The sequence below is a fragment of the Pezoporus wallicus genome, unplaced genomic scaffold (genome assembly GCF_028554395.1).
Source record: "Pezoporus wallicus isolate ANWC-B61680 ecotype Strahan unplaced genomic scaffold, APGP_CSIRO_Pwel_v1 contig_3817, whole genome shotgun sequence".
NCBI lineage: Eukaryota > Metazoa > Chordata > Aves > Psittaciformes > Psittacidae > Pezoporus > Pezoporus wallicus.
Genome location: NW_026635157.1, coordinates 3513452 through 3526917, shown reverse-complemented (window position 1 = coordinate 3526917; position 13466 = coordinate 3513452). Strand labels below are relative to the sequence as shown.

General features: G+C 42.2%; 1 protein-coding gene across 10 annotated transcripts in view; it reads right to left on the bottom strand.

Annotated features, from left to right (window-relative positions):
• The window catches only part of ARID1B (AT-rich interaction domain 1B), a 329688-nt gene that overhangs the window by 101198 nt on the left and 215024 nt on the right, over positions 1-13466 (bottom strand). The gene's annotated exons all lie outside the window — the stretch shown is intronic.

Genomic DNA, 13466 nt, shown 5'->3' with positions numbered 1-13466 from the left:
AGAATGCTGTGACAAAGCAAGTGTGTGCCCCTTAACTGTCAGAGAAATTCCTAAGCAATCACAGAAAAATCTCACATAAAATGAAAAGTCACAAAGATAGCTGTGCTTCTGTGATTACTGGCAAGGCACAGGTGAAGGAGCACATTACTATTTCTATTAGTGAATTAAGGTGCAAACAAGAAGCACAGAGCTACCACACATATAAAACAAGTCATTAAATGACCTCTGAGGCTTTCAATAACTGGGATGACATGGTGTATTACTTTGGCTGCTTCAACTTTGACTTCACTTGCCTGGCTCATGCAAGTGGTTGCACTGTAGACAATGGTACCCGTTGTCCGAGTAGAAGTCAGGCATGGACTGAAAAGAACTGGGCTCTCCCTGAGCAAAGAGCTCAGTAAGCAAAGCCTAACCGCTGCCTAATTTTCGTAATAAAAAATAAATGTGTCTATAGAAGCTACAGAAATTGGACAAAATGCAAAGTAGTGTGTTTTGAGTAAGAGTCATGCCCGATGCTGATCAGTTAGGTTATGTGGAAAGCTCACAGCCAGTCTCCCCTAAGACAGACAGTCTTCCAAGTCATGGAAAAAGTAGGATTAACAATTTAAACACCAGGAAAAATCATTTAAAAACACCTAGAACACTACAGGTTATTCCTCCTCTTGCATAAACGTAGTAATACAATTCACTCAGCTTATCTCTCTGCAAGACACCTTGCAGACCTTATTTCTAATGAATTTCCACTAATGCTTCTAGCACAACTCTCACCACAGATTAATTTTGCTTTTTCTGACAAGCACATGAAAAGCAACAATTAAGATAGAGACTTCAGACTGTGTGGACTCTGCATTTGCTCAGAGTAGAGTTCCAGATCCCCACAAAAGGAAATTTAATTGTGAAATGGGCAGTAAACTATTTTCTTTTTCAAAACTATTAACTGTAGAAAATATGAACAAGAAATAACACTGCTTGATGCTGTATAGAGCAATGCTAGGGATTTTTCACAGCAGAATGTATTTGGCAAACAGGTAAGCAATTACTGCTTTCCATACATAATATGGTATTCTTCTAAATGGAATCAAGCCACTGCTGTCGTGATGTGCAACAAATGCTGCAGGAAACGCTGATAAAATAAATGCTGCTGAAAAGCATACATAAACCCTTGAAAACTGAATGTAGCAGAATAGAGCCTATTCTAAAAGAATATAAATTCTGCATTAAAAAAACAGATTGGTATCCAGCTGAGAAAAGATATAGAAAACACAGGGGTTTACATTTAGAGTTAGAAAGGGTGTGTGTATTAAAGCTTTCATTTGTTTCAGCAAGGCACAAAGTACCTGAAAAACAAACATGCCGAAATAATGAAAAGCCATGAAGTGGCTAGTACTGCCCATGGTGAAATTATCTCTTGTTCAGAGACCAAGGCAAAACCTGACCACTCCCCACAGTATCTCTCCAGCCTGCTGAACCTGCATGTGGGGAATAACCTTGGGGCAGGAATGAAATTCACTTCTCCCATCAGGTCACATCTGACTTGTACAGTCTCCTGTGCGGATGGAGTGTTGGAGGAGTCGCAGGTGTTTCTTCAAGTGCTTGCCTTCCAGGGATTTTCTCACCAACCTGATGCAACTCCTTCACAAAAGTGGAAGAGGAATGCTACTCAAAGAGCGAGGCTACACCAACCAACACCCCTTCCCCAGCACATGCAGTTGGAGCAGCCAGGCCGTCCCATGGCACCTGCAGTACCTTGCGTTCCCCATGTGTGCTCAGCATCAGCACTGGGGTGTCCTCCCCGTGCTGGGGAACTTCGCCATCAACTCAGCTGCCAAGGATGCTATGGTAGCATTCATTCATCAGACCCATCAAGAAAGCTCATAACAAGGTTGCTGTCAGGACGGCATGAAAGCTGTAGTCTACCTAGATGCCTGGCTGTGCTACACAGACTTTATCTTGTGTTACAGTGGGCTAAAATGAAAAATATCAGCCCTTCTGCGCAGCACGGTTTTGCAGATCATTACTTTGTATGTTTTGTTAACACCTGCTTTGTGGCCTTACTAGTCCTCTAAGGTAGAAATCCTGAGTAGGCAAGCAACTGGGAAACTTCCAGCATACAAAGGCTTTAGGAACACCTCTGTTATCCACAAAAGCTAATTGGGAAATTACAGAGGAGAAGAAAGACTTTACGTGAAGCACCCGGACAGAAAGAGCAGAAGTCGACTTACTGTTCTGCTATTATAAGTATTTTAATGCTTGCTTTTACCTCAGTTCAACAGAACAGTAATGAAGTTGTGTGCAATTTCCACATCACAAACATTTATTTATATATAAAATACTGTACACATACACAATTATATACCTAAATTACGTGGATATTCTTGCATTTACTTAGCACATCCATATGAAAAGCTATTAAAAAGCCTACTAATAAGAGAAATTCACAGTGGTTTAAGCAGATAGCCTAGTTAACAAAGAAGCTCTGTAACTAATACTCCTCTAGAGGACAATTTAGTCAGCAGGGCACCAACTCTATTCTTCTTTTATAAGTACTATCAGATCTATGATGCCTGTAAAGAACAGAGAGACCTTACTTACTGCATCTCATTCAAACCAAGGCACCTTCAAGCTACAGTGCTTCCATTTATCTTGTTGGAAAGTTGGCAGGTTAGGTAATTGCTGGGATTCTTTTAAGGGGCTCAAGTCCTCATACCCTAAGGCATGCCTTAAATTTTGCCTCTTTTCAGAGGTTTTTTCTGGAAAGTACTCTTTTCTTCTGCTAAAATGTCGGAAGTCTGGAATTAGCAGGAATCTCTTGTTTCTTGCAGATCTGTTTCTAGAGTAATTTTGTTATTCTTGCCTATTGGTATGACTCAAAGTACACCAAATCTAAGAAAAAATGAAAGTAATATTTTTCCCCTGTCACAAATCTGTATTATGGTTTTGTATTCTGTCAGCTTTACATCCTGTATTATGCAGTACACCCAAGCCAGCTTTCAAAGTTAATTTCTACATAATACCTTGATTACAAACTGAAATGTCCCTGTGCAAGATCTATCTCTTTTAGCAAAGTGTTTTATCTCTGACTGTCTTCACTTCCAGCCTCACCTTCCACCCATGCACAACCTTTATTCTTGTCCCACTGACAAGTACAAGAGCTAAAATGAACAGGATCACATTGTGCTTGGGATTATAATGTTATGCCTTCCTGGTGGTACGATCTTATCAGACTGACAGGAGAGACGCTCTTGAAACAGAACACCAATTTACTACTGCAATGCAGGCAGCAAGGGGTAGAGAGAAATAAACTGCTTATGTAGAGCCAGGAAACACAAAGTTACTTATAAACACAGTGCAAGAAAAAAAAACAAAACAAACACCCATATATAATAATGTAAACTTACCCAAGGAATACACCCAGATCCAATAAACAGCAAAAAGAAGACTATAGTAACTCCGTAATACCACCACAAGTTTACACTCACAGTGTGACAGGATCAAAGCATTCACTACAGAGCAAAAATTTACACTGTAAACACTTTGCACAGTTGCTGGTTTTGCTCAGGTGTGTCTCAGCAGACATAAACCAAGGTTTCACTAAAGCAATCCCTTGCTAAATACTTACAGTTGAAAAATGATGTTCACCTTCTCTGAAATCAGTAAAAATAGAGAGCTAACTGAACTCGTGCATCGCTGAATTACACCCTATTTTCACTGACAGGTTACTGTACTTCGGGGATCTTAGCAGGGATTGCGCAGAGCATATACAACTTGGGATTTATTTCAGCTTTCCAACTATTGCTTATTGGCTCCTTTATGCTCAGGGACTAGAAGAAAAGCAGAGGTATTCTGTAGATATTAAAATTAAAGATACACAAAATCTCCCAGTCTCCAAGAAGCTGAAAACCCAAGACTTCTCTACCATCCGTTTGCTAGCATGAATCCCAGCATTACATGGAGGGAACTGCCAGCAACTGAATGGCTGCAGGATCAAAGCACTGCTCACTCCATTCAGGCCTTCCTGCAGTATTTTTATTAGGATGGAAGATGGTGCTGCTCGAAAGACAGGATCCTACATGAAATATCCACCTCTTTAACATGAATCACCGCCTTAGAAGCAGAATTATATGTACATGCAAATATACTTTACATGTAAGTATGTAAATATATATTCAAGCAGACATACACTCTGCTATTGTTTTGGAGCCATGGGGGATTATGAACAATATGCTCTGTAATTGAGATTAACTTTGAACAAATGATTTGGCTGACAAACACACATACACACACAAAGGGAAAACCCACAATAGCCCTGTTTAAATTTCAAGATATTTGTAAGACCTCTTTTCATCACAAAGCAGCCTATAATAGCATGTTTCAAGAAGTCTTCCAAAGGCCCTGCTGGTCACATTGTTGAGGCAGCGAGTGAGCTAACAGCCTCCCATGGCCTGTGCAACTGGAAGAAAACACGAGCAAAGCAATGACAGAGGCCATAGGCAAAATGCTTTCATTCTCTAAGGCTGCTACCCCCTACATGGGGGTCTTCCTTCTGCGCCAGCTGCGTTGCAACCCTCAGTAAGCATACCAAATGTACCCTATGCACATCCTTAAAAAAATTCTTTAACAGGAGACAGCAAAGCTGCTGCTACATTTTTGCCAAAGTGCCATTAGTGCAATGAATTTGGGGACAGAAAACAGGGTTCGTTCTCTGAATCTTGTTAATTCAAGATTTGGAGAAGGAAAAGCAAAGATTACTTCTATTTCAAACACCTCTTTGAGGAAAAAGCTTGATTTTTATTGACAGGCACAACTTCTCCTCAGAACATGCTATTTTAAGGAGAGGATTTGTTTCATACCAAAAACTTACTTGCAAGACAATACAGTTGGGTAGAGGCACTTTTTAGTTATTTATGGTACTTGTTGGTCTTATTTTATTCCACTTAACTAGAGGTTTTAATGTTTTTAACTTTAACCTCTATGTGCTGAACTATTTGTGCAACACTCTAGATGAAGGAATTTCTAAGTGTATGATAAAACCACTAACTTATTGCATTAAGTTTAGTGACAAAGCACAACTTGCTGGGGAAACACGTTCCCTTCATTCTGCAGGCCTCACAGGCTCCCCAAAATAACTCAGTTGCTGAACTGTGTTGCAAGGACTCCAATCAGTATCAAACACTCTGAGAAGTTTCACAGAGAAGTCCCTGAGGATGTAAAATCTTTTCCCCTAAAGCCCTATATTCAGTCACACAATTGAGAAAAAGTGTAAGCAAGCACTGCAGTGCCAGTGCTCTGCCTGACATCTTTACAGCCTATCCTGGAATTACACTGGTCTTCCAGAAATTACCTAAAAAAAACCAACTTTGAAAAACAGACTCGAGTCACAGTAACTGCTAAGCAAATGACTGTTTTGGACAGTTCTTACTTGTAATTTGGATACAAAATTCGTTCCCAGTCTTAAAAAATGCCAGGAATGCTAGCGGCCTTCCTGGCTGCCTAGGCAGGACTGCCACCCTAACGACGAATGTAATTTTGTTCTGCTGGATATGGCATCTCACTGCAGCATTCAGTTCCCAGCTCATTTAAAGAAAGAGTAATTTCTTACTACATTTGTTTAACAAGAATCTGTTTAACAAGGATCTGTGTTTGTAGGACTACCTTAACTAAAAATAAAAACTGTGGACCTGCGGATACAGGCGCCCGAGAACAGAACATGCTATACATGTATCTGTTAAGACACAGAAGGAGAAGAAGTTGCTAAGATGGATACAGTCACACTTCTGTACCTAAACTGACCCACAATGGGACCTTCTTTGCTTGTCCAGTTGAGAGCTTTACAGCAAAAACAACTTGGGGCAGTTAGAAATTCAAAACTGACACTGTAGCTTAGAGGACCCAGAGGAGAGCCCAGACCACTGCACAGCTCCCTGCTCATGCCCAGTGCCACTCATTACAGGGTCTGCAGCTCCTGACAGTTAATGGGAAGAGAGCTCCTGAGGTCTCCAGCTGCATCAAGAATCTCCTAATGGCGTAACAAAAAGTCATTGGTTTACAAACATTGACTCTGATATATGAAGCGATAAATACTAGGCCCATGTGCTATCAAAGCACAAAGTCTAACAAGGACTGTAAACAGATAAGACACACAGCTTGTCTGAAAACAATACTTTTTTATATCAAAAATAAACAGTAAACCTCCAGAACAGAAACACAGTAACACAGCATCTCTCAAGATAGGAACTTCGCTGTTTATCTCTGAAGCAGAATGCTTAGCATGTAGAATTCCTGAGAACAAAATTTAAACCCAAAAAGCCGCAAACCCTTAGGAGCCATTTGTTTCTTCAGTAGAGTAGCAAAGAAAAATTAACAGCCAACAATTCTTGTAGCTACAGCATCAGCTATTTATCATCAATAAATCATCAACATTTAAAACCAAACCAATGAAAACCACAACAAATTTACCCTATGAAGAAGGAAGAAAAGTTGTGATTGTGTAACAGCATCCTAATGAAATTTTGTCGCACTCATAATACTTCCCATCCACGGTTTCCTCAGTGCCAATCTTAACCATTCCCAAACATGAAATGTTAAGGATTTTTCATACAAAGAACAACGAGGTGAGACATAACGAATTCCTTCTTTAGAGTCTCTTTGGATTGCAACCATTTTCTAGATCACGCAGCCTACAGCTAGCTCCCCAGGGAGAAGACAGACTGAACTGGCAGGATAAAGCAGAGAGGAAGCTGACCGAATGAAGGAAAACGCGCGCTGATCCAGAAACTTTCAAGCTCTCTGCAGCTTGTTATTTTGGGGATTGCTATCCTCCTCCCTCTCTGCAGCAAGCTCAGAATTTGAAGGGCCAATGGGCAGATCCCCTGCTTCCCAGCCCAGCCTTCTTTCCTGGCTGTGCTTCTGGCCATGTTGAACCTAGCATCACCAAGCACAAAGAAAATACTGGCTCCTGCTGTTCACCCTCTCATTATGTGCTTGTTCTACTTTCACAGGTGATGTAGAAAGAAATCCAACCAAGCAAGCAAGGAGAGTACTGAATCACAAGAAAGACAAACATGGATTTGAATGAAGCATATGAGAAAGAATAAGACATTACCAAAACCAATATATGGGTCAGCAGATCTGAAAGATGCTTAAATTTTTAGCAGGAGCAGCAGCAATATGTATTAGAACTTACTGCTTACTCTTTTATTCTGTTTAATCTGGCTACCATACTTTTGGAAACTTGCAGCACGTGTAGTCAGACACAGTCCATCTATTAAAAACCCTGAGATTCTGCAGGTGTGGCTCAAGCAAAAAGGAGCAAACACCACTTTAGAATACTGTAGCATGAAATGTGGTAAACTCACACTATGTCTATCCCACAGGACGCCCACATGCGATTGCAGGGCAGAGATTCTCAATAGGTCTATGCAGGGTAGCTCACGCAGGAGAAACTCTTTAAACATGACCACACAACCTAACACAGCTTAATGTGCCTCACTGTTTACTACCACAGACATACCTTGAGTCATAGCACACCTATTTTGCAATTACTAATTAACATCTGTCCACATGTGCTTTTCAGACCACCCCACACTGTATTCAGAAGGCATTAGCTATGATGTTAGAAAGTTTGGGCCTACAATACTATGTGCTTTGTAGACTGCAGTTGAGAGAGCAGAAAAAGTGTTGGTCCAACAATCAATTGTCCACTGATCACTGAAAGCAGATCTTTTCCTCCCCCAGGCAACTTGGTAATATGAGCTGTTCCAACTTTCCAAGGCTACCAATGTGTGGATCACAGTAACTTAAACAACTGATGAACCTATACACCTGTATGTCCAAGGTTTAAAAGCTCCTGATCTACAGCACTTGCCTTTTTTTAATTCTTTTTGGCATATTAATATCCTTTGTAGAGTTATGGTTTGATAAAAAGGACGTCCCAGCAGGTTACCGTGGGAATAAGGATCTACAAAATACAGTTTTTCATTAGCTCAGGGCTTGTGCATGCACCATACTGCGTCTCTTTCTTCTCTCTCCCACAGAACCCTGTAACCAAATACCACAACTCAATGAGATGGTAAATAAGCCACAGACACATCTTAAACTTCAAAAACACAGGTGCTCCCATAACTTTCCATCTCTTCCCCTTGAATCAGAAGCTGAAAGGAACAGAAAAATGTATAAAGCAAAAGGAGTGATAAATGTTAGAAAGGCTTCCTTTTAAGGGAACAGAGTAAGGCAACTTGCCTCAGAGAACAGTATAAATTAATTAATTAATTAGTTTTTATTTAACAGAACTTGGACAAACTGGATATGCAGTATTATACTTGCTTATCAGACAGAAATGAGTGTTATAACATTTACTGCAGTAAATTCAGCTTCCTTTGTCACTCCAGACTCATTCTGTCAGCATCACACAAGAATCTCTCATCCTCCTCCTCGTTTCCCTTTCTTTTTTTTTAACCCAACGCAACCCCAGCAGCACGTGGCTTGACAACCAGGAGAGCACAAATGGGGCTGTGACAGCTATGTGAAAGCTATGCTTTGCTCCACATCCCCCACCATGCACACAAACTGCTTGATCCTTTCCGAGGTTTATAGGCCACAGGAGCAAAACCAAACAATTATGCTTCAAGAGCTGTTCACTCAACCCCTCCCACCTCTTCATTTTCCAGTAACCTGGGAAAAGGCTGGGAAATCCAAGATGGTAATAAAACAGAAACCAAACTTTCAGATTGCTTCTCACACATGCCAGCTAGAACCAGACTCCCTCATCGCCTGAAGTTCTGGAATTCACATCTCGCAGTAATTCACTGCTGGTTGGGCACACTATTGTGCAAAATAATTGAGCAGCAAGGGAACGCGATATTTTGAGATGATAAGGCTTTGACAGACTTGTGTTTCAGAAGCCTCTACAGAAATTTCAAAAGGCTTCTGAAAGCCTAGAAAAGTGTCCTGGCCTCAGATTCCTTTTGAAATAATGTCTTGATTACCCTACTAAGAAGGGTAACTTGTAGCACTCCCATTAAGCTTTAAGAAAGGCCAGTACCTTCTCCTGTCTACTGCTGAGCATGCTGTCCCAGCCAAGCTTATGAACTGCTTTTGGGGCGGGAACAGGTATCTTGAAGCTAAGATGATGACATGGCTGTCCAGATCGTTGAGTGCATTAAGTTAGTCTTTCTCCAACAGGTCCATAATTTTAGGTGCACTCCTGAAATCCAACAAATTAGGAGAAATGTGGAAGAGTCACTACAGAAGTGCTAAACCATGCAGTCTATGCAGCCTACAGAAAAAACAACATACCAGTTATTACTGTTCTTTAATTAATGTATCACAGAAAGGAAATATTTCCACGATGAGTTGCAAAAGACAGATTTTTGTGAGTTTCTGAGTGCCTGAGCATGCTTCAAAGTTGCAGCTTTTTCTTAGCACAGAGAAGACAGGGAGTCCTGAGGTCTTTTAGATAAAGCTTTCAGTAGGTTGTTCCTGAAAAATCTTCCTTGGCTTGACAGAAGGAGGTTGGTATTGCACAGAACTACCAATTCGGTGTGATGCGAGTAAAAATGCTCTGAGAAAAAGTCCAAGAGAGCAGGGGCAGAATGATCACTGTACAGCAACTGTGATTTGCACAGATGCAACTGCAGCTCCATGCACTACAATGGGTGGACACTCAGTGGAGCCTTACTGAGTGGGGTGCTCTCATCTGCCCTCTTGTGCAAGAGTGCTTTACCCAGCTCTTCATCTGAGATGCCAATGGTCCTTCCCCATCACCTGTCCCCCTGCTGTAGCTCCCTTCAGCAAGCACTACTGCTGTACCACAGCCCACAGACACAATGCGTTTGGAAGCCACTTGTATGAAGTATTTGTAAAGAGAATGAAAGATAACTTTTTTTCCCCACTAATTTCTATTCTAGTTGCACTACATTTTGAGTATGCTCAAAACCACGTTGAGTAATGTGACAGAGCTGGAAAAAATGGGCTTCAGCCGGAAGCTTCTCTATGATTCTACGAAAGAGGGTCTGGCAGGATCCTGTAAGGCAGTGTTCCTTTGCCCTCCTCTCCTGCTGCTGCTGTTCCCCCAAGGAAAACCCATGTCATACACATCAGCCAAGGAACTGCAGGACTTGTCAATGGTGGCACCCTGGTCCTTGCAAGATGAAGTAAAAAGAGACTTCAGCCCTGACAGACCTTCAGGTGAAGCTCTATTGCTGATTCTCCATCCTCTGAATTTGTGCCTGAGCTACCTAATGCAGCAGGGCTGAAAGGTCTTCTGGGGAATGCGTGTGAGAAGAAGATGAGAAAACAGCAAGCTCCATCATGGCACAGTTCATAAGCACTACAGCTCAAGAAGAATGTGGTTCTTACCCTGATGAAAATTTTTCTTTGCGGCTTGTAAGGTCATTGCTGATTTGTTTAGTGGTGCTTGAGCATTTGTTCCAGTCCCCTGTTCTCAGTCTTTATGCTGACGACTACAAATTGAGGCAGTATTTATACACTGCTTTCTTTTAAAAAAGCCCTATGTATCTCACAACTTCTAAGATCTACCCGATGGAACTATCAAACCAAAGCTCATTTCATCCTTTGAGTTATTCATTAGACAGACGACCAAAAAAGAGGGGAAAAAACCAAATCAGTAAGTTGGGATCTTCACAAAGTCCCAAAATACTTTGAAGGGTGCTTGTCAGAACAAACGTACCAAAGAAACAGACAGCCTTATGAATCAAGTAAAGAAGTAAATGAAGGGAAAACATATGAAAATTTCAACAACCATGCCAATCTGTTGCGAGCTGTACCCGTGCCAGTGAGCGGCCTCGGGGCACTGTAGGATTCCTCAGTGCAGTGCCAAGCTCCAGCAATACTGTTATGGTTAGAGAGGAATTTCTCACAAGAGCTAACAAAGGCAGAAGGTCATAAATAAACACAGCAGGATTGCCTTGTCAGTTCTCATTATTAGCGCTGCAGGCACTTGCTTTTCTATGGGCTGCTCGCAGGTTCATTTAAGTGTAAGAGCTCCTCCTCAGAATTTCACATGCTCATAAATAAAGGCAACATTTCTTAAGAAAGAAAGGCATACCTAAGTTATTTTTTTTATTACTTTTTATGCACACAGGGGCATATGTGCATAAGCTGCTTGTGCTTTCTGCAGCTGTCCTGTCCATATGCACCACATGAGCTTCCTGCACTCACTAAAAGCTTACATGCAGCTAACCCAGAGCTGCAGCATCCTTCTACACTGGCGTCCGGTATGCCGTTCTGGCCTCTGTCAAGACTATGGCCACAACGAATAAGGACAGCCTTCCTACTGTAATAATGGTCACCAGAATTACAACTGGGCAGGAAATGAGGCTGAGCAACTAAACCGATCCTGACGCGTGTTATGCAACTAGGAAAGCACAGCTGTGTGATCATTATTGCAATTATAAAACGACATTTAGTGTTAACTTTCTTTTCTTACTGGATTTTGAAACACAGAGTGGACAGTACCCATAACTCCAGGGGTACAAATGTGCAAAGAAAGGAGGGAAAAGTTCTTAAGATCAAAAGTGCTGGTCCTTCATCTCCTGTTCAAAGTTAACAAACAGCTAAGTGAAAACACCTCACTTCTCTCATATACATAACTACCTATCTCTATTCATACCTATATGAGTGAAAAGTGAGCTGCATAAAACTAGACACAGATTAAATACTGACTTCAAGTTGCATATATAGTGCTTTTCAGAATATTAGGCAAAATTTAGAGATCAGCAATGCTACCTCCAGAATAGGTTTAATTTCTGTTGATTCCACTGAAATAAAAAAATGTAAAGATGTGAAGAAAGCTCAAAGGTCACAACCTTGGAAACACCACCATTAAATAAAAAGTAAGGCCTTATGTTATACAGGGGACAACTGGGGATGCCTGGTAGCAGGAAGAGCACTGCTCAGACAACATTCCTCCTAACATGACAGAGGTGGCAGAGAACATAGTTACTCACCTGCCAAAAAACGCCCCAAACATATCTCCCTCCTGTGAACTGAACACTAATGTGCTGGTTCATGAAACAGTTGTGTCTACCTTTCTAACCGGCTAAGTTTGATCAATGTTATTGTTACTATAATCCGTGCTATCTCAAATTCTCACCTTTTAAAGCAAATTACATGACTGACAAGCAAAAGCCCCAGTGCCTTGTGTGCCTTCTGTAAGAAGCTGGTGAAAATCACTCTCCTTCCAGCTTGCTTACCATCCAAGCACCTCTTATCAAAGGAACTCAGGTTGTTACTCCTGATGCGCTACAGCAGAAAAGCCATGTTCAAAGAACTGTTTCTCTCAGCTGCGCAGCCCTTCATTACACACCATTCATCATTACCAACATCAGGAGCTGTTGGATCAGCCCTTGTGAATGAAAAATCTCCCTGTTTAACTTTTAGGGGCTGCCAGCTTGCTCTCTTTTGCCTCTGTGCTTAGGCAAGGTTTGCACTCTGGGCAGCAGGTCGCCAGCCGTGCTGTGGGTGCCTTCTCCACACAGTCCACTCTGACACAAGGACAGCAGCCTCTCCCTTCAGCCAGCTGGAATGTAGGGAGCCATGTTCCAAACTGCTGGCCCTATTCAGCTGGCTTCTATCAGACAAAACACTGAAGGTGCTGGGGAACCCTCTTTCTGTCTGCACACCACCAACGATGTGCTTCTCATCTCCAGCCTGCTGGAGAGGAAAGAGCTGCCGGGAGAGGAAAGAGCTGCCGGAAGAGGAAGGAGCTGGAGTAAAGGATAACAGCTTCCAGCTGGTCAGTCTCTCTTGATCTGTAGAGGCAACGTGCCGTTAGGGCACGGGACAGGCTGTAATCCCTTCTCCAAGTACAGAAATGGTGATGCTTCTCTATTTCTACCCTCTTCTCTGTGCTCAGTTCCCCTGACTCCCCACCATCTTGATTTGGGCCCCCAGCTCCTGCACTGGCACCATCTTGGCCAGTGGCTCCTTCACCAACCCTCACTTCACCGCGTACGCTCACTTCTAGCTGTGGGGCAGGAGGCCCACAGCACTGCTGGTTGTGGGGAGGGAGCTCAGCATGGTGAGGCCCAAGAGCCTCATCAGCTGAGGAGCAGGGTGTCTGTTCTCCACTGCCAGAGTGCTCAGGGCTGTAGCGCCTCAAAAGATGTCATCCCAGCAGCAGGCAGCATGCAAACCCACCGGACACCCCACAGAAAGGGAATTTTGTCTGATAAAATACAATCTCTTACTCAATTTTTCTCTTTTCCTTCTTACTTATAAATCATAGGTACAAGAACCCTCCAGAAAATGAATGTGTAAACTAAGGGGGGGGAGGGGTGTGTGTGTGTGTCCCATAATAAACCATATTCAAAGGATAAACACACAAAAATGAACATTTTTGTTCCTCCTTACCCACAGAGTAAGACGTAAGAGAACTGAATTGGGAAGACAGCCCACTTTGTGAATCAGAGGCCACTGAAGCAGGCCACCTGCAACCTAGCGCAGCT